The sequence below is a fragment of the Neopelma chrysocephalum genome, unplaced genomic scaffold (genome assembly GCF_003984885.1).
Source record: "Neopelma chrysocephalum unplaced genomic scaffold, ASM398488v2 Primary Assembly neopelma1_79, whole genome shotgun sequence".
In the NCBI taxonomy this organism is placed as follows: Eukaryota; Metazoa; Chordata; class Aves; order Passeriformes; family Pipridae; genus Neopelma; species Neopelma chrysocephalum.
Window position 1 is genome coordinate 3,669,112 of NW_020897740.1, and position 22,390 is coordinate 3,691,501.

The 22,390-nt window shown below is 36.4% G+C and overlaps 1 long non-coding RNA gene across 2 annotated transcripts; it reads right to left on the bottom strand.

Moving 5' to 3' along the window:
• Positions 1-261: 261 nt before the first annotated feature.
• On the bottom strand, positions 262-22,328 carry LOC113970767. 2 transcript variants are annotated; one of them, XR_003535327.1, is made up of 7 exons: positions 22,217-22,328; positions 16,121-16,233; positions 13,469-13,547; positions 10,970-11,041; positions 2,120-2,185; positions 1,723-1,812; positions 262-394 (listed from the first exon to the last, which is right to left on the bottom strand). It is a non-coding gene; the product is annotated as an uncharacterized LOC113970767 (long non-coding RNA). The 2 variants fall into 2 exon arrangements; XR_003535326.1 differs by having other exon boundaries at positions 22,171-22,304.
• Between the last annotated feature and the right edge of the window lie 62 nt (positions 22,329-22,390).

Sequence of the window (22,390 nt, forward strand, 5' to 3'; positions counted from 1 at the left end):
GCAGCTAACTGGGAAGAATCTTCCCTTCAAAACATCATGATCCACACGTGTCCCTTACAAGCCAGCTTAAAGTTTGCTAAGTTTTCCATAAGGCTACATTAAACAGCACAAAAAAGAAAAACAAATGAAAACTCCAAACAAGAAACCAATCCACAAGTACATCTTTTCTCTTTCCTCCCACAGGAGAACTCCAAAATGGAAAAGGATCATTTGGAAACAGCAATACTAGCATGCAGAGCTTTCTTTAAATATAATCATAATCATTGTTTATTTGTGAGTACTAAAGATAAAATTCCAAGAATTCAGGAAACCCAGAGGATACCACATCAACAGTAATTTCAGTTTTGATGCTCTCCACACATGTAATGTTTTCTGTACCATTTGGTGTGTTAACCTAAAACATAAATTAGAAATACACAGCCAGTGCAACCCAGTCAGCCATCTGAAACATCCCTTTTATTTTCTCAAGTATGCATCACTAATTGCATGTTAAATTTTGTTTTTAACATAAGCTAGGAATTTTCTCTCCTAGTTTACTAATTCTAGTGTATTTAATTAGCTGCATTGATAGACACTTCCTTCCAAAGGATCTCTTCTTAATGAGAGTGGAATAAGCTTCCAAAGCTCTGCGATAAATTGTTCTGAAAGCACACTCTGCTTTTCCCAAATGTCTATCACTTACCTCTTCCCAGCCTCTTTTAACTGCCCTCTCCTTCCATCTTGTAGCTTACTCTTAAATATTTCTAAACTGATCTTGTAGTAAAAAAGCACAGTCTAATATTTCACAGGTGCACTTGCGCTCTCGAGGGTAAATATATCACCCTGTCACCACCATGGTCAGCACATTCCTCACAATCACATTATCAGCTGCTTGTGTTGTTTCTGTCCTTATGGGGTGGTTGGAAACACACAGAACTGCCATGTGAAAGACTTCCAGGTGCAAGGTTATAGCTTTGCATCTGTTTTTCTTCTCATGAGAGGGATTTTTTTTCCCTCCAATCTTTATAGGATTTCCATGCGGCCTTATTATGTTATCACTAGCACATACACAGCCTTTAAAAGAAGAGTAAATACTATGCAGAGTGAGCAACCCTGAATTACAAGATTAGGGTGATTTTGCCAGGGTTTCATTAATAGAAACACTTTAAAAAAATTAGTCCAGTCCTATATTTCACTACGATTATGCTATCCAGCATTCTCAGCTATCCTTCATTGTCTTTTAACTTTCAGTTATGTATCTCCAAACATTCTTTTAACTAAAACTCAAGAGCTATCTTTCTCACAGAACTTCAGTCTAAAAGGCAATCATCACTTAGACAACTTGATATGTGAATTGCCAAATAATTTCTAGCACCACTGCCAATTCTCCATTTAATTTTAAGAAAAAAAAAACCCATCCCTCCAGGATTTTAGTGGCAGTTGGGTCCACATCTGGACTTTGCACCCTTATAAAAGATGGGAAACAAAAGATATATTCATTACTGAATTTAAGGAAGGTGCATCTGCATTCAAAAGTGTATTGCCTCACAGATGTCAGACTGAAAGTCTGGAAACACGCTGGAAACACTGTAATGCTCTCATGGAAGACATGACCTTGAAAGCAGTGATGCATATTTTCCATAGCTACAATGCTGGGTATGACAGGGTTTTTGCTTCAGCGACCAAATTGGTGAGGAGTTTCACATGAATTTTTCTGACAATATATAAACTTTATCATCTCACCATGCCCATGGACACCATGCCCAAAAAGACATCCTTTGGTCCCCTCATCTATGTAGATGCACAGTCCTTCTACATCCAAATCCAAGTTCCCTGGAAGTTGAGAAGAGTCTGAATCAGCCCAAAGCACGCTACCAGCAGCAGATTCTAGATTACATATTCTAGATTACAACTGAATAAGGGAGAATATTACTGCAAGTACAGATGCAACCCACAGTTAAATCTGTTATACATTAAGGGCAGTTGTCACAGAAGGTTACAACTGAAATCTTGAAGCTTTTAAAAGAGAAAAAAAATATTCTAAATTAAGAGAAATATATTTACATAACTCTTTCATTTTCAAGCCCTGTGCAATTCACTTGTTGCAAATGGAAGGGATTTTTGTTTCATCTGAACTTACTTTTAAAGGATTCCTTCCCATCAACTTCATTAGCACCTCAACAGTATTAACTACAGGTTTCCATGGCTAAACAGATAAATGGAGAATTCATGAATTTATAGAATACCACAGACTGTCCCTTTACTTGTCCCACCTATAACACAGTTTGTTAAATGCAATTCTCTTCATTCTTCACCATGTGAGGTAGGCAAGTACAGCATTCTTCTTTCATCTTTAGACTACATTTTATAGTTGTAAGAAAATAAGATCTTAATCCTGTAGGAGTTTATCTGGTTTTGGTACCTGCAAAATATTTGAATTACAATGTTCTTATTTGGGATTTTAAACTCATTCCCATTATGTGGGATATTAAGAAATAAAATTTCTTATGGCTTTAAATTGGAGATTCATATATTGATTCATATTGATTATTATTTAGTACCAGGTTTTCATATGCAAATCCAAATTCAGGTGAATCCCTTCCCATACCTTTCACGTGACAAGCTTTCACAAAGTAAAATAGTATTGCATGCTACCTGTAAATCTAAATTATAAATCTAAGCCTATCCTGTGCTTGAGCACTTCACCCAAAAGAAAATATGGCCTTTGGCATATCTGCATTTCAGAATCTGTATTTCTTAACTGAAAATACTTGACTATCTCCCAAGTTCATATGCTTAGTTGTACCATTCTGGCCTAATGCAAGAAAACAGGTTAGTCGCCAAGAAAAGAATCTCAGTGTAGAACATCCAATTCTGAAAGTTATGATTGACAGGAAAAGACTCTCACAACCAAAAGGAACAGAAAATGAGCTGCTACATCTTTTAAGAAAATCTATTTCTACTAAAATTTTACACATTACTGAAGAGATTGCTGGGAAGGATTCATTGTTGGTCTTCTAGAAGCAGACAAAGTTTTTTCTCCTGCTTCTTTTTTTTTTTAACTATAAAATTTCTTATCTACCAATTACAAGAGAAAGTTATTCCATGGGCTCAGTATATTTAGCTTAGATTGTGGGTAACTTCAATATAATCTTAAATAGAGAGGCAGAACTCACAAAAGTTAGAAAGTGTTTTGCTCTAATCAGTGGGAATGGACATTTATCTTCTAAATCATATGTCTTTTATATGGACTACAAAACAAGTAGCAGATTCCTCCTTCTTGGCATAATTCAGGAAGTTTGGGTTCTGCTGTTAGAATCATACAAAATGTAATTTAATGCTGAAAACCACCAACATGTCTAAAATGCTGCTTATTTCAGGCAGTCTATTAAAGATGTTGACAGCTATTACCTGACAGTGAAAATAACAGACCTACAATTAACTAAGCATTCCAGAATTCAGACTGTTAAGGAAAAATTGAAGACATTTGAATAGAAAAAGCTTCTCCTGAATCTTTAAAAAATCCCATCTAATTTACCAAACTGCAAGGTGTCTGAAACACCAAGCTGGATAGATCTTCACTTTTTGGTGCCCCACACTAAACAGGATGATATACATGCTAATTCTATTTAAGTTTGTGCAAACATATGAGAGGAAGACTATTGTTTTGTGAGCAAATGTAACTCCAGCAATGCAGCATTCCAAGTATCTGACCAGAATATATTGACACTGGATGCGACTAACCACACAGTAATGCTCCAGGGGTGAGGGGAGAAAACTGAGGGAAAGCATTCACAAAACCATCCATGATGGTCTGCCTCCTCAGTTCTGCCAATATAGTACTATTTAGGAAGCACTGTAAACTGGATCACTGAAATGATCTGGCTTAAAAATCCACTCTGTGGCTGGGAATGAAAGGCAGGAAAGAAAAGCAGGATCTTACCCTTTTGGTGGTATTAAGCTCTTATTTTGACTCAAGCCAAACCAAGTACTTCACCTTCTTGTGCATCTCAAACTGTTTAATTGATGGAATAGACTGTGTACATTAATGACTGTACTAGACTTGGAGGCCTATAATGCTATTTTTCCATATTTTTCCCATTTTCCACATGTTGTGCATTAACACAGTGTTTTGGTGCTATGATAAGTGTATATCATATGTTCACATTTTTTGCCTTTGAGGTTACAAAAAGTGCCAAACACACTCCACTGGAAAAGACATATTTTTATTTTTTCTTACATCATTTAAACATAAGTTCTTGCTTGAATTCCCACTGTGACAAAGGGAGATCAGTCACCTATCCTAAGTTTAAAAGAGCCTAAAAATGGTATTCTTAAACCTTTTTTTATGAACTCCAGTAGGCATGAATCCTTCTGATAATCAAACAAAAACAAACAAATTCAAAATAGGGAGAAATATTGCTTCTACTCAGTTGTCATAACTGTAGATGTTTGATAACTGCATGTCAGATTCTGTAAGAGTTTGATGCTGATGTACCTTTAAAAGTAGGTATTTCTATAAGGCATTTTGAAATTATTATAACTTAAGTAAGATTAGATTCATCAATGACACATTAAGAGCACATTTGAATATATTATTTCTATCTTAATGCACTATTTTGAAATGTTACAACTATGCCATTTTCTTAAATGTCTGCCATCCTCTAACTATCAACAGTGAAAAGTCAGGACTATTATCAAATATTTAACAAAACATGGAGAATTCAAGTTTACATGGAGAGCAGTGATTAATACTGCAGATGGTCCCAGTTTGATCCTCTTATACATGACAGTGTAGAATTTGCAATATTTTTCTGAAGAAACAGATAGAATTTCTGAATTAGTTTAGGGAAATATCTTGAAAGCTGTATGGTGATACTAAGGGCCATTTTTAATGCTTGGTAGAGTTTTCCCTTGCCTGTGCTTGGAGGCACATAGATAGTTGGGAAATCACTCTGTGGTGATTCTTCTGAATTATGTGTAGCCAAAGTCGGATGCAGAACTGATGAAAGAGCAGAGGATGTTTTAGCAATCCTGCTTTAAGCCATGCTTATAATTAAGTAATATTAATCCCTTCAGAGCAATATACAACCAAATTATTAAAGCTGGTTCTTGAAGAAACTTAGACCACAGTGTTTAATAAAAATGTCATGTTCCTTGAGTTATTAGTTCCTCCCTCACTCTTGAGACTAGTTTTCTACTTTATCCAAGAATTTGTATCTTGTTAGGAAAATGCAGCTACGGTACTATCGAGACATTAGCTGTTAGTTCAGCTGGAGAGGAATGGGAACTGAGCTGTGACAGCAAAGGTTGTAGGAAACACTTGAATATATAAAGGAGATTTCTGAATGGCTCAAGTGAAAGGGGAATCTATATTAAAAAACTAGGCCAAAACTAGTGAGTTCACTCCAAGTCTGAAATCTTAATTATTTTCATGCCTGATTTTACAGTTCATCTTAAAACCACCACTATGTTATAATGCAATGTTAATAATTTCTCTAAGAAGTTTCAAATCTGCATTTTAAAATTGTCTCCATCCAGTTATTGAAACAGAACAAAACAAAGAGAACAAGGCTAGGTGCTCAGCTGGCAAAAAACATACTTCAGTTGAAATTATTGGAACTATTACAATTTGTATCAGCAAGAAACTAGCCTATGGGTGCTAACAGCAAGTACAATGAAATTAATCTAACCAAATATATTTTCTGTGGTGGTTTTCTATTTTTCTATGTAGCTGATATAGGAAGTGCAAAAATAATAATTAAATCATATTTGTAGACACACCTATCTTCTTTAGGTGTAAACTAAACATATTTTCAAGGTAATTAAGAGACAGTAAATATGCACATTCAGTGAAATGCCACAGACAGATTATTTTTACAGGTTTCCATTTTAATGGTGCTTTCTGCAACAGTTACCTAATTGTTTCTGTAGATCATTTTAATGTGTGATTGCTCAGCAATTTTTGTTAGGTAGTTTTGTTTTCATTAATACACACTCTTTGAGTTACTAAATCTTGACATTCTCCTCAGAGATTAATATTTCATTATTTTTAATTGAAAGATAATAATTTCCTGATATTTTCTATCTAGAATCTTAACATTTATGTTTTGCTCTTGAAACATCTTCTACATCATTAATATATTATGGTAGTCAGAAGAAATTAGTTTCGAATATAACTTGACTGGACAGTATTTCATATATCTGTCATAGTTAAGACAGGGGAAAAAAACCTATCTATGTATCTGTCTGTCTGTCTATTTATCTATCTAAACACATTCTACATTTTAAATAATCTCTTCAGACAAAGACCTTACTAGTGATATGCTGAAATAAAAAGCATCTTCAGTAGGCTAAAATATCTAGACCTATATTCAACAATGCCCTGAGGTACACACCTAAATGTAGGCGCTTTTATAAATTTATTCCGCTGTACAAATCTCATATTTGATTTTGAACATGTACTTCAGGGCTTTTGAGGGAATAGAGATTTGGCATTGTGTATTCCTATGGAAATCTCACCATTAAAGTTCATCCTAACTTTCAAAAACACTACAGATATACTCCCAGATACAATGTCAGAATCTGCTTGCCTGTGTGTATGACTTGTAAGTCATGAGAATAAAACATGACTTATTCCAAACATTAAGGGTTTTCTCTTTTACAGGTCTGACATCATTTTGCCACTAGTATACGTAATTGCAAATTTACAGGTGACATGGCTTATTTCAATAAAAATGCCAGATATCAATTTCTAAGGGATACAATTTCGTATCATTACAACTAATTTTACCACACAGTGGTTGGTGTTGTTTCTGTTACCAACAAATACTTGTCAAATGAGGAAGCTCTGTGCTTTCACCTTATGATTTTTCTTTTGTGCAAAGTTTTATGATCCATCCTGGACATTTCTTCTAATAATATTTCACAGGAGGCAGACAATTTAAACACAGGACATAAGGAAACAAGCTATTGAGAGAAGGAGACAGAGTTTCCTAAGTTGGCTTTCTTGGGAAAACCAGTGTCTCGCAAGCCTGCCCATTTAGCACACATGTACTTTCAGACAGCTCTGAATTCAGTTACTTCACTGGCAGCATACCTTGGTGCTTATTAATTACCTACTTTTGCAAAATAAACTTTCCTAGTGACTCTTCTTTTTCTTTTCTGAGCCAATGTAACATCATTCTGTCACCCAAAGTGGCTGTCTTGCTTCCTTCATTAACTCCCTTCTTCCTTGTACCTCTTGCAGCACTTGTGTGAGCCTTGTGAGAGGTGCTTCAGTTTCCACCAAATCACAGAGCACTAGTCACTTTTTTGCAGGATTAGTTTTCTCTGGCTTAGTGAGTGGAACCGGATTATAGTAGGATCAAACAAACACAAGCCAGCATCGGAGAAGCAACAGGAATGTGTGGCCAGGAGAAAGGAGAAATTGAATTGACCCTTTCAGTAGTGGCAAGCCACTAAACCTCAGAAAAAGAATAAAGTCTCCCTCTGACTGAAGATAATAACCAACGGATCAGTTATTGTTGGCTGTAATATTTGCCCAAACAGCTGAATTTAACAGTTTTTCAAAGTCAGTCTTGTCATCTTCTACCTCTTCTGTGTATAAAGGGTATACATGAAAAGAACTGCAGTTCTCAGTTAGAGAAGCCCATCTTATTAGTAATAAAAGCAATACTCCGCACCATGGCAGGCAGCAGCAGTGGAGAATACAATTTGTGTCTTTTGTAACTTTTGTATTTGTAATGCAAAAGTTACAAATACAATTTGTGTCAGTACACAATACAATTTGTGTCAGTAATAGGTGAGGAGATACAGCTAAGAATGTGCTTTTTGGACTAAGATCAATACACAGCATTTTCTCAGATGGAGGAGTTTTTTCCCTGCTCCTCTGTCCCCTCACTGAACTGCTTATCATCCCCAACTGCCTTCTAGGACACACAAACCTCCGCTCTCACCAAATGTGTAGTTGCTCAGTATTCTTCTGGTCTTTCCCTTGGAAAAAGCAGCATCACTCCTGGCCACAGTGAAGGGAACATTTCCATTAAAGGAAGACAACCACAGGGATAATGCAGAACCAACCCTGTGAGGAGGCCAAAGCAAAAGGGAACAGAGAAAAGGCAAAATTACGCTCAGAGCCAGACTGTGACAGAGCACAGCAAAATCGAGTGCCACAGATACAATCCTGGCATTGCATGAACTATTAACTGTATCATGTACATTTAGAGCTGAAATATTACCATATATCACCATATGCTGCAACCACCCACTGCTAATAGCAAGGATCCTTCAGTTGTTTTTTTTTCAACAGGACTGTCTGGAGATTGTGGGAGGATAATGGCCACAGGAAATAAAACAAAGCTATTGCCATCAACACCTGCAGGTGTATTTCCATTATGGTGTGACTTCTCTAGGCATAAAGAATCAACCTGTTTGAATTGTTCCCTGAAGAGACTTTTGTAAATACAAGATGATTTTACATGAGCTGTATTCTGGATTTTTCTTAAGTAGAAGGATCAAGCAAGTCTTAGTCTTGTTAAATTTTCCTATGGATCCAGACAGATACCAATTAAGCCCCAAGCATATGTGTCTGACTTTAGTGATACAGCAACATGCCATGTGAGACTACAGCAAGATACAGAGCCAGCAACCCAGAGTGCCAGTGTCAAACAAGTATATTCAGATGTAGTAAAAGATTTGATTTTATGTAGTCTTGTGTACTTCTAGAAAAGCCAAATGTAGCCACAACAAGGTTGATTTTCTACGGACACCATCTCCTTGGGTGTATTTGAAGAAAAGTGGCTGTCAAGCCCTTGGGAATGAGCACTGGACAGCTCTGAGAACTCCAGGCATTCAGCATTTCAGGAAGTGCTGCCACCTCTTGGTCATTTCCTGAAAAATACGATTTCCTCATTTTTTAAAACCTCATCAGTGTGTAACAATGTTTCTTATTCCAAAAAATCCTTCCAACTTGGAAATTCTCTCTCTTTAACTCAGAGATATTTGGAAGGATATTTAATACTCTTTGTTGTTCTTGATTATTAGGCCATCATCTTTTTTGACAATGTTAAAAAGGCTTTGTGTTTGATTTCCCCAACCCTAACCCTACCTCAACTCCTACCTCTACCCTTACCCTACCCCCACCGCTATTCCTAACCATAACCCCTAACCCTAACCCCAACTCCTACCCCTACCCTATCCCCAGCACTACTCCTAACCCCTAACCTTAACACCTAAACCTAACCATAAACCTAACACCTAAACCCGAACCCTAACCCTGCCCCCTTATCCTAATCCCTAACCCTAACCCCAACCCAAACCTGAACACTAGCCACTAACCCAAACCCTAATCCTAAACCTAACACCTAAACCTAACCTGAATCTCTACCCCTACCTCTAACCCCAACCCTAACCCTACCCCTAACCCCAACCCAAACCCTAACCCCTAACCCAAACCCTAACACCTAACCCTAACCCCTAATCCCTATCCTTACCCCTACCCCCTAACTCTAATCCCTAGCCCTGCTCCTACCCCTACCCCTAATCCTAAACCCAACAATACTATTGCAGTTTTATTCAGACTCACAATAATGCTGATGTATGTGACTGCAATCTTTAGATACTGCTATCCTGGACAGAATTTTTAATTATGTCCTTATTTAAAATAGGTGTCACAAATAATAATGACCAATAACCCCACTCTCAACCACAAGAGTGGAAACCAATATCCTCAGAAATTGACAACTTTCAGTATGATACAAAAAGCCAGCAACATCCATTCATTCCAACAGATATTTAACACATAGGATTGTTTTTCTGTTGTGAAAAAGACCTACATCTTTCATTCTTCTGAAGTCAACAGGAATTTTGAATAAAAATACCCAGGCTGAAACTTTTCAGATTGCATTTGCTACTTCCCTATATGAATTACTGAATTTCACTTAACTTCCTATTCACATGTAAGATTTACATACAACTCTTGTTCTAGGGAGAAGAGGAAAAATGCCAATTCTGAAAATTTCCAAAGGTCCTACTCTCTGTAAATAGGAATTGAAGCAGAACAGACACTACTTTGCCCTGTCAGGCAACAGGAGAGTAAAGTAGCATATTTACCTTACCTTAAATCATGAAGTACTCAAAGTGACCACTCACCTCTCAGGGGTTATAATTTTTTTTAGGAGTACCTGTTGCAAGAGGACACGGGGTAATAATTTTACACTAAAAGAGGATAGATTCAGACTATATATAAGGAAGAAATTTCTCATTATAAGGATGGTGATACAGTGGCACAGATTTCCCAGGGAGGTGGTGGATGCCTCATTCCTGGAAACATTCAAGATCAGGCTGAACGGGGCTTTGAGCAACCTGATCTGGTTGAAGATGTCCCTGCTGTTGGACTAGATGATCATTAAATGTCCCTTCCAAACCAAATCATTCTATGATAACACTTTTGTGGGAAGATGGGGACACTGGGGATTTTCAGACAGCTAAGAAGCAGACTTGGGTTCTTTCAATAACCGCTCTTTCTCCTCCATTTCCATGTGATCTTACATCCCTGCAGCCAGAAAAAGAATGTTTATATGAGGATTCCCCAAGATACAGGATGTATTTTTAGTTTGGTGACAAAATTTTTGCAAAGTTGTTCTTCTTTCTCAGAAGCCAGGGATTACTTTGACTGCTGCATGGGACTCTTATGGTTATATTTTCAAAGCTATGCTTGTGTTGGAAACACAAATCCCATTACTGTTACAGGATTAGTGCACATAACTTTCAAAATGCTGCCTTAAAAATGAAGCCAAGGAATATCAGTTGTGTGTGCTTTCTGGAATTAATGTAGGCTGTGATTATTGAGCAGTCTTTACAACAGCATTGTTATATATGCATTTTTTAATGTGATATCTCTAGACACTCATTCAGACCTGTCTGGATTTCTTTAGTAGTTGGATGCATATTAAAAAAAAGGAATGATAAGACATCAGTTTCAACGTACCTCTAACTCTCCAGAAGAACACAATTTGTCTTGACTTTGCTAACACTATTTCTTAGTGCTTTTTTAATGTCTCTTAGGAATAAAGAAAAAAAGTTAACAAAATTATTAACATAATCTTTGTTTTCCTTAGTTCCACTAGAAGCATCAAACATGTGTTGCAGTGATGGAATCGATATGGTGCTGACATTACCAATTCCCCAGTTTCTCGAGTCTGATTAAACTTTTTCTGTTCTGAACTAAACCAGGTTTTGTATCTTATTACATTGTACAATTTCCTCAGGTGAGAACTAGTTTTTCCCTTCTATTACTGTGCAGCATCTATTGCAATCACAGTGTTAATTTTTAACTATAAATGCTTAAAATGTCCCTATGCTTGTATTATCAACTTTTAAATGAGAATGGGCCTTTTAATCATTGTTTTAACCACTAAAATAATTAGTAATGGTCTTGACATGGAAAGAGATTAAAGGAAAAGAATGTGTCTTATAATAGAGAGAACATCTAGTTTCTGTATGTGGACTACGAGGTATGGCATGTGTTGTCTCTCCAGCATTACCAAATCTCAAGCAGTTGCAGACATGCCCGTTGACTTACCAACAGGCACAGTTTGAGAAAGCCTAGAAATTGGTACCACATAAGCAGGCATATTCAGGTTTCTAATATCTGGCTTTAAGTGCCTCATTTTACATTCAGCACACTACAGGTTTATATACTTATCCTGATTTGGTTTTTATTCCTGACATTGCCATTTTTTTGTTCTGTTTATACAATAAAGTAGGAAGTTGGATGCTGTTGGTTTCCTGTGTATCAGCAGGGTGAAAAGGCCTCTCCAGGAGAGTAATTCAGTTATCTGTGGTGAATCCTTCCTCTGAATTGCCCTTTGGGTGGTAGAAATCTCTTTCTCCTAACAAATTTTGAGGATTCTAGGAAGGCTAATCAACCAACACAGGCACTTGCCATGGAGTGCCTTGATTCAGGCTGTGTGAAAAGCACCCAAATTACAAAATAACACCACCCTTGCACGGGTAACCTGGCAACATCTGGTTTTTATAAAAGTAGGTAAATTATGGTAGTCGTCTTCTCTGCTATTGTCATGCTCACATCTAATATAGAGCTGACATGCAGTCAATATAAAAAAACATTTATCCCACAAGACACATTTCAATTATTTCCAGACTGAATCTATCACTGACTTTAGCTTTCATCTTCCTCTTTTGTCAAAATTTTCTAGGCTTTAAATATAATCCAACAAGAAAGAACAGAGATTATTTCTTCAGTAAGTAACAATAATTTCTCTTGTGATAGTGTGGTATAAATACACACAGCATCCAAAAGTCTTACAGCCACTCACGTAATAAAGTTCTTTTTCAGTGTGATTAAACATCAAATAGTTTTTAAAGAACCCATTTATAAAATTTGAATTTCAAATATTTATTTCACTGCCAAAAAATCTTATATTGTGTTCAGACAACTGAACCATAAATCCTCCCAGTCCTTAAACTGCACCGGCCAAAGTACTATCATTCATTAGATAAGGATAGTGACTACCTCATTTAAAATGAATCCTAGCAGATGATAGGCAGTGGAGGGAATATATTCTAGTGTGATATGAGCCAGAAATACAGTTAACTAAAGGAAAGAGCACTGAGGGGTGGTAAAACAGGGAAAATGCCTGCATGATGATGTTTGTGAAGGAGCTTCTACACACACAATATTTCTTACATAGTCTTGGCTACAGTCCAAGACTATATACTCACACACACATATATATGTATAAAAAATACACAGTCCATCCTGGTATATAAATTAAAACGTATTATAAATACTTACATATATTAATCCAACAGCTGTGGGCTACTTACTATCAAAGTCCACTGTTACATGTAACAGGGAACAATATTATTTTACTGTATTGTTTAAATAGATTTGGTCTTGTGATGTATAGAAAACTGATGGTGTAAATCAGGATCTTATGTCTCATTTGGCAAATAGTAGACATTTCAAATGGTTTTAATCCTCTAAGGACAAAGTAATAATTCTGTTCTGATTTTTACAAGTTATACACGTGTCTATTGCACACAATACCAAAAAAAATCAATGTGAATGTTCACATAAATAAATTTGAGGCATATCCATAAAGTTGGAAGAACTATGGCCTTAGTATTTACATGGATAGAAGTAGTTTACAACAAAGTGAAGAAGAACGGTCTGTAATGACTAGACACGTTCTCCACAGAACCTGGAGTAAAAAGCAAGGACTTTAAATTGAACAAATGCTTCAAAGTGATACCAAAGTATAAATAATAACCTTCAGGTTTTACTTTCTCTATATTTGCAGTTGACAATATGTTTCTGTAGAGAAAAAAGTGAAGTCTTCAGACTTTTTTAAAATAAAAGCTGGAAGGTTGGGGGTTTTTCATTTAAAAAAAATAAGCCAATCTTAATACAAAGCAATACAGGGTTGAAAATGGGAAAATGAGAGCTACTTTTCACACTAACCTAAAGTGACTTGAGTGGTATGACATGTTCTTCCAGGGCATGGCTAAAGCAGGAATGAACAGCTTAGTTCACATTCAGTCTGGAAACAAGAAAAATGCTTTCAGTTACATTTTGGTCTTGTCCAGAAGAGTTCTGTTGGCATTCAGTAAGCATCCACAATTACAAGATCTGGGGTATGGTCCCGTCAGTTGTTCACATGCATTTCAGCCCAGAGCACAGCAATAAGGTCAACAGAAGTTTAGAATTTATTACAAAGAAAAGATTGCTGCTGTGGGACCTCTCTGGCATCAAGCCTCAGAGAGCCAAGAGCAGCCCCCCATAACTGCTCGTCTACACAATCTCCATTGTTCTCTCAGGTTTCACAGCTGCAGAGGTTGCTTCCTGTTCCAGAAAGTAAGAGCTCTTCTCCTGCTCTCCTCTTTGCAAAGTTGCAGAGCAGTTCCACAATAGGAAGGATTTTGCTCTTTCTGTCTCATTTTGGGGAGGGAGGGATGCTGATCTTGCAGGCTCTTCACTGCTTATATCACCCTGCCTGAACCAATTAACTTGGCCTTAATAGCCCAGTGGGTCTCAGGTGGCTGGGGCTTGACAAGGCATTTCCTCTCTGTGTGCTAGTCTGGATAAAAGTTACTTGAAGGACATCTCTCCTAAATTGTTTAACCTTTTTATATTTAATCAAAAAACAACCTTTGCCTTATATATTAGAATCTGAAGATAGGCCAAGAACATATGAATTGAATATTTTAAAGCCCTTTTTAACTGATTAACTGTGTTCCTCAGAGACATTCTTTCTAGTTCCAAAGAGGAGCCTTCACCTAACAGTTTAATAGAGGGAGCTTAGGGTAAACATTTTTCCCAAACCTTTTGGTAACTTGATCCCTTTTTACACTGGAATTCCCCCACGTCCCCTAGCAGGAATCACCCGCAATTCCCAACTGATGACAGTCTGAAAGGCAGGATATTTGTGGCATAAGGAAACTAGAATTTGAACAAATCTCTAGAGTTTAAAAAGGGATCTATCCATGCTATAAAGTTGAAGCTGTAGAGCTGATGTCCCAACACCCTGCTATGGCATAGTGCCATCTCATGGACTCCAGCAGTTCCTGGCAGAAAGCAGAGGAGACAGGGAAGGCGGAAAGGACGATGGAGAGAGAACAGGTGTTTCAGAAAAAAAACTAACCCCCGCTTCATCTGCTCTGTTCCTGATGTAGCAGAGCATTCAAAGCAATGTAGAGGCATCTGATTACTTAATTACCATTGCATATGTTTACCCTTGAGTGTTTTAATGGTCTTTTCAGGCAACATGGATATGAAATTGGGCTGTGACCACTCCAGAAAGCTCAGACATAAAACATGTGAAGACTGGGCCCAAAACTTGAAGTTAAATCACGAGTAACTCTAAATAACAAAGGCATTAAAAAACCCCTACTAAAATAAAAGAGATCTATGGGGTTAATATAGTCCTTCCATGTAATTACTATTGGGTATTACTATTTGTGCATAATTGTTCATATTTAATGCAGTTAAAAATTATTAATTTACCCAAAAAACAGCTATGTAAACTAGGTACCAGAGAAACCTAGAAAAAAACTTGTTTTACTTCACAAATTTGGCAGTCTAAGAAAGACAATATGTCCTTGGTTTGTTTCTGATGAAGTAATTTCGCAGTATTTCCAAATGAACCTATTCTACTCCAATGGGAAGTGAAACAATGTTTGTTTAAAATGATTTAAAATCACAGACTTTCTTTGGAAATCTAATCTGCCATGCTTCTGAATTCCCACTTTGACTGCGCACAGATATTACTTTGTCAGTCTGGTAAGCTTTTAATTACTTCCCATAATAACGCATCACTAATCAGCAACTACTAAAACAGCACTCAGTCTGAATCTAACCTTTTACAACAAAGTAATAATATATTATCCAGATTAAGAACTACTTTGTTTTCCTAGGTAGATCATGATCTCCTTCACTGCTTCGTTTAATTTTTTTTCTGACATGACTGGAAACTATTTGGTTAAAGGAAATGTATCTGCCTTGATTAGATTAGGATTTGGCAGCAAACTCTGCAATAATATAGTCTGCCACATCAGACGACACCAGGGCTTAAAACTTTTCACATTCCTTTAGTTTGTAGCAGAGCTCTGCACAAATTGTCACATCTGAACTTTTAAAAAGCCTCATTTTTGCTTTCTGCCTGATGCTGAAGGAGTACAAAGAACACTGGTATTTTATTTTGCTGAAAAAACTCAAGTTGCTTCTAGACTAGAAAAACATTAACTTGGCTTACTTCCATCATGGATGTGTGTGTTGCAATAAAATTCACTTTCTTGAGAGAAGGTACCCAGAATCTCCATAAAACACAGGAAATTCAGGCGTACAAACCAGTAAACTTAACAGACAAAGCTTCCAGTAAAAGATGAACAAAAAAAAGGAGAGTATCTAATATATGTCCCCCCAGAGACAATTAGGGGCTTATCTTTATTCAGGATTCTCAGTTGCTGGCTCTCCTCTAGAACTGCTGTCCCATCAGCCCCTCCTCATAAAAAATAAGACAGAGGATTTCACAGTGTTTCCCAATTTGCAATACTTGGTAACATAATAGTTAAAGCATTTACTAAGATTAATAAATATTATTAAGAAAGTACTCACCTCCCCTTTGGCCTCCAGATCTTATTCCAGCAGGAAATCACACCTTAATGTAACTGATCCTGCCAGATACTTTCCATTAACAGTGAAAGTGGCAGGCATGTTCCATCACAAATCTTCCCAAATGTATTGAAATGAAAGAGAAAAAAAAGAGGTGTGTTCATCTACACTTTTAAGTATCTTCTGTTGTTATAATTAGTATCCTTTATTTTTAGATGCTACACATGTAAGAATTTGGTCTACCCTGAAGTTTTTAGGAGTTTCTTTTTGTATGCTTATTCCTGTATTCCTTCAGTCAAATAACTTCAATTATTTCACCAAGATCTATATTTTAAAATATCATCCTAATATATATGATGAAATACTATACACAGATAAATTTCTGGGCATTATTACTCCGTACAGCATAGTGCATTTCTCTGAAATGTGCCTAATTCCAAAAATATTATTAACATAGTGTTTTTTAAAAGCAACCTAGTGGGGGGGGGGGAAAACCCAAGTATAGAAAGATTTTGCTAGAGATGAGCCAAAGTGTTTGAGGGTTCTCTGCTTATCAGGCTGGACCCAGTGACAGGACTGTGTCCAATGCCATGTGGGACTGCCCATTTTAAGCACAGTATGACAATGCAGCCATGTGTTCAGTCAAGTTTTTGCATTAATCTGGAAAGCAATATCAAACCAGTATTTTGTAGGCTTTTTTCCTTTTTCAAACTAACGTTTCCTGGATATAATTGATTTATTGTTCTATTCTGTGAGTTATCATTTAAGATTTCCAAGGGGAAAGGAATGGTATTTTTGCCTTCAGGATTGCTGTAAGAAAACACCTGCATTTAGAATAAGGAACTTTATTAAACTATGAGAAATTTTATAGAACTATTGTCTAGGGTAGAAGTGGAAATATTAAATGTTATATCCCATCTGAGGCTGAAATATTTCTCTTTTGCACACATGGAATATGTTCAATATAATTCTCAATGCCTGTAGACTTCCTAAAAGCCTGAGATAAATTTAGTGTCAGAAGAAGGAACTGTGTAGTCACACAGAAGTAATTACTTTCAGTACTAATTCACATTTTAGCCTGAATCTAGTGAGTATTTTTGTTGCCACAACAGAGAATCTGACATAAAGAAAACATCTCAAATTATCCCACAACCTCTAGTTTATTCCCTATACACCTGGAAATCACAGCTGAGCCACAGTGCCTCTGATTTTTGCCAGGGCACTATATTTTAGTAACAGTATTACAAAATATTTTGTAATTTCTCAGAACTTTACAAAGGCTAGGGAAGGATGGTGGTACAGGATAACCACATCCTCATAATGGTAGTTATCCTTATTTAATTTTTCAGATTTGAGGTAGGAACATGTTATGGGATTTTGATAGATTATTGTATTAATTGAAATAAATATCCTCTGATAAGACATACCTTGCATTTTAGCAATGCCACAAAGGTAATTCAGCCTAGAGGTCTTCACTCTTTCATAGACTGACTGGCTTTTGATCCAGGCAGACACTGAGGTTTTGGTCTAGACGTTTAACCTCTGAAACAAATTATGCTGTTTACAAGCCTAAAGCTCCTTCAGACTAACTACAGGAAATATGCAACACCCTTCAAAATGATCACAACTGATTTATTAGGATTACTATGCTGCACAATGTGAAAAATAGATATTTCTAGAGAAACAAGGTTATTATTTGCTGTGACTGAATTTAAGCCTGAAAGCTTTGACCCATACACAGGACATGCTGTTATTTTGTCTTTTTCATTCAGACCACAACTCTTCCTTCTCTGGGTCAGAAGCAAATACAGTTGGGCATTGCCACACTGATTCTGTCTACAGGTTTCAGAGTAATCTGCACTTTGCAAAATCTGGCAATTTGCAAAATATACCATTTTTTATTACTGAAGCCTATGGATAATTTTTCAGGAACAAATTTCAGTTTCTGTTTTTCTGAATATCATTGACTGAGATTATTCCTTCTTGATTACCACTGATTGTATGAAAATCTTAGATTCTTAGTCTTTAGAATTATTTTGTGTCGCACTGCCATGAAAATAGATAATCCTGTTATTCTTTATTACATAATATGTATTCATTATCTTCCTAACCTGCCTGCTTAAATCTGTACTGTACTAACAAGTTTTCTGGTTTTATACTTCAATTTCTACACCAACAGTATTTTAAAGTCCAAGATTGTTCTTTTTAATATCCACTTACCACAGAATTACAGCCAGTAAATGAAATGGATTATATTGAATAGGTTCAGAATTCCCATTTTAGCTACATCCATGGGACACAATTTTAAGCATCTGTCTGTGGCCACGACAGAACAGGACATCCTGTAAATGTTTATGGTTATCATTTAAGTGTCTAAGTTTGATTTCTCCATTAAATACCATTGGCTTTCTCTTCTCTTTATAAAGGAGCCCTGCTTCACAGGGAGTAGAAAAACAGCAAAACCAAGCAGGACACTAAATTCATCTCAGGGTTCTGCTGACATCAGAAACCACTCAATCTTTGCTCAAGAGACTCTTCATGTATTTATAACCCTGTAATTTACAGTTTCCTTCCATTTACTCTCTACATGGGTGACCTACCCAACGAATGCACAACAGCCACTATGGATCCCTTGCATGCTGACAAGGAGCTGCCTATGCTAGCACTCACACTCCAGTCAGGTTTGAGAATGTCCTGGACAAAAACATTTATCATGTAGCAAAAACTATAGGAGCTGCCTGCTAAATATTACCCATAAAAACAAAACTATTGAAAAATGAGGCTGACAAGATACAAGTAACTTGAGAGTCACTTCAGAGATGATAAGAACATTTCGTTTGCGCACAAACAGTGCTGGTTTTCTTTATTAATTTATTTCCCTCACATAAAAATAGAATAATTTTCTAATCTTATTCATAAAAGAGTTCAGTATTACTCATGTTGAATAAAAGCTTGTTATTAAATGGGCTTGACAGAACAGTTTCTCTTAACACCTCTTCAGAGGTAAACTGGGGCTTATAACAGGAATAAATTAAATGCCACTGGACTGTTTTTGTAATTTGTTAGGAATAAGATTTTTCTAGATTGTTCACATATTAAAACACTGCTTAGTTAAAATAATCCCACTCCTTTCCATTGCAACCAGCCCTTCTGCTTCAAAGCTAGCTTAGTTCCTTGGGCTTCTAGCTGTATCCAGGTGCTCTTTGAAAGGCACAAAGTTATCCACAAAAAAGACTACTAAAGCATTACGATTAGGCACATCCGGGTGCCAGAATTCAGGTTCTGAAAATCCTGTCCCAAGAAAGGAGCTACAGGGCAATTTTAAAAAAAAAAATTTATATTTTTTTAAGTTGTAGTTTTTGTGGTGTGAAGAATGAAGTAGCGTTCACTATAAGTGGGAATTGGGATGACTGAGCCTACACCACTCTTGATGTGTGCCCTGAAACAAGTCACTGCTCTCTGCCACACTTCCTTCAACTGTAAAATGAGCGTATTATGGTACAGTCCTCAGAGCAGGGATGCAAAAATAACCAGTTATGTAAACATGCAAAACATTTTGTGATCCTAAACTACACACTTCTAAAATGAGAAGGGTGACATGACTGGCAGTCTTTGCTATATGGATTTTTTTTACTACAGTAAAATTAAGAAACTGTATAGAAATTACAAGAACATGAAAATCATCTGTTGTTTAATCTTTCACCAAACAGTTGTCAGTTATCAATTTCTGAAGGCAGGATTATGGGAGAGTAAACAGTTCTTAGGACTGGGTGGATACCCAAAAGTCTTCCAGTTTTGTCAAAAGATTAATTCAAGGGAAGACTAGGACCATACAGGAGCAAACACACCACTTGGTACTACCTCCAAACTGCAATAATTAAGAACCAGTTTATCTCCAGTAAAGAGCTCAGAACAAATCAGAAATACATTGTATTTATTCCTTGTCTTTTCATGAAGAATAATAAATTACTAGAGGAAAATAGTTTCCTATATATTTAATGGAACAAACAAAACCAAAATAATTTACTGGATGCCTCTGGAAAGATTTGTAGCTATTGTACTGTACTAAGAAGTGGAGTCTTTTTGGTTCTGGTAAATGATATAGTCATAACTGACACACGAATAATAAAATCCTAACGCTGGCAAATGCAAGTAAAATAAAATAACCAAGTGATCCTCTGGTTGTACTCAGAAGGAAGGAGAGGACAAAGGCAGTGTTATAACAACAGCTTTTGAGGAAAGATCAAGTACACAGCAGGGAAACCTATGTTGTGCTCCAACTAAAATACACTGAGACTCACAGCTTACAGAGAAAGGAGAGTCAGGAGTTCATTCAGTGGTTCTATATCACCCAGCTCTATACCCTTACAGAGGAAAGTGAATTCATAAGATATCAGCCAACTTCGTGAAGTGAGAACCATGCAAAAAACTGCTAGAATGGGTTCCAGAGATAAGTTGAATGCTTTCTGCATTCATTTTCCAAAGCCATCTCATTTTAACTTAAAGTTCCATGAAGGCTCTATGTTTTCAGGTCTGGGGAGTACTTAGGCTAACAAAGAAGGTATATATTTATTGCAGCCCTAGTTAAAAACAAACAAAGAAAAGAAAACCAAACCTGAAAGCAGAGTTTCTGTAGCAGATTGAGTTGCATTATATCCACAACACATTGACATTATCTATTTTATAGTAATCACTGTAGCAAGAAGGAATTGTAATATTCTAATTTAAAACTCTATTACTAAAACTAGATATCTTGCTGGAGAGAAACTGCTGGAGTTTACAACCATAGCAACCTCAGTAGTGGCAATTCTAGACCGAAAATAATTAAGATTTGAAATGTATAAAACACTGGAAAGAATTATAAAGGCAACTGTTGTACCACAGCAGGCAATAGGTACTGCGTGATTGTTTCTACATGCACAAAGTACCTGCCATGACAGTATCTAAGACACACTTCTGCAACTTTCTAGGGTAAAATTTATTTATAGAGATAGAAAAATGAAGCTCTTAATTTTTTTAAAAGCACTAGATTTAGGCTGGTGTTACAAAAGTCATTCTCTCTTTATGCCTTTTTATGCCTCCACAACCTACGCACTAACTGAAGCAGGGCTGGACAAATTATAGGCTATCATGTAATTGTAAGCTATATCATAATGTATTCACTCTAGAAGGCAAAATTAAAGATACATTTACTTTCATGGGAAGAAAAAAGATAGTAATGATGGTGAACATTTTGGAAGCCCTTATTTGCCAAGAACAGAGAATTAAAAGGCTTTTAGCAAATGGGCTTTTTCTAACTGGTAAAAGTATTCCACTGATATTCTCTACAGTTACAACTTCAGCACTGGCAGCAATAATGGAAATGATGTTAGAATTAGGGCTCAAGGCACTGAGGCTCAAATTGCTGTCATCATCAAGGGGAAATGCTACATCTAATGATAGATTCTCAAACAATCAGCTGGCCTGATTTAGTCTGATGACCCATCAAGATTCAGTACTGAACTTAAGCAGGATTTTCTGGAAATAGTCTGTGTATAAATTCTTAATGTGACTTCAGGTACACACCGTTCGGATCTTGTCCTCTTTACATTCAGTTTTTAATGACTTTTTGTAGTATCTCATGCCATTTGACAAAAAAACCATACTTAATAATTAGAAGATGTAACTTCACAGAGGTTTGCTTTAGTATGAACACAAGCATGAGATCTAAGAGGATGACTCACAAGAGCTAGCCTAGCATTCACAATGACCTCAGCTGTCTCAGGTTCAGAATGAAAATAAGCTAAAACTTTTCACTCAGAAGGTTTCTGTTCCTCACTCTAGGAGGTAATTAATTTAAATACAAATAAATAATCATCAACTTTTATCTTGTCCCTGTTTCTGGAATAACAAATCAATTCCCAGTATTACCCAAAGGGTACTTTAGAGATACAGATCTACTTATCAGCAAAGGCTGGGAGTATTCCAGTTGTACATTTCAGTTCACGTTTATTTCCAGTAATAACATTAACTACACTACTTAATAAGCTAAATTGTACAAATTTGGAATTTACCCTCAAAAATATGCAATTCCCATATGCAGCCACTGGATGGACTTACAGAGCCAGTGAAGCTTTCTGATTGTAGACAAGATACACAATTAGGTGAGCAACTGGGAAGAAATTTTCCTTCTGGGCAGTAGGAGAGGCTCTCTATAAAAAAAGGTTTGAGCCTAAAAAGCAAGGTACAAGAAGGGATTTTAGCTTCTTTTCAATCAAGTCCTTATTTTTCAAT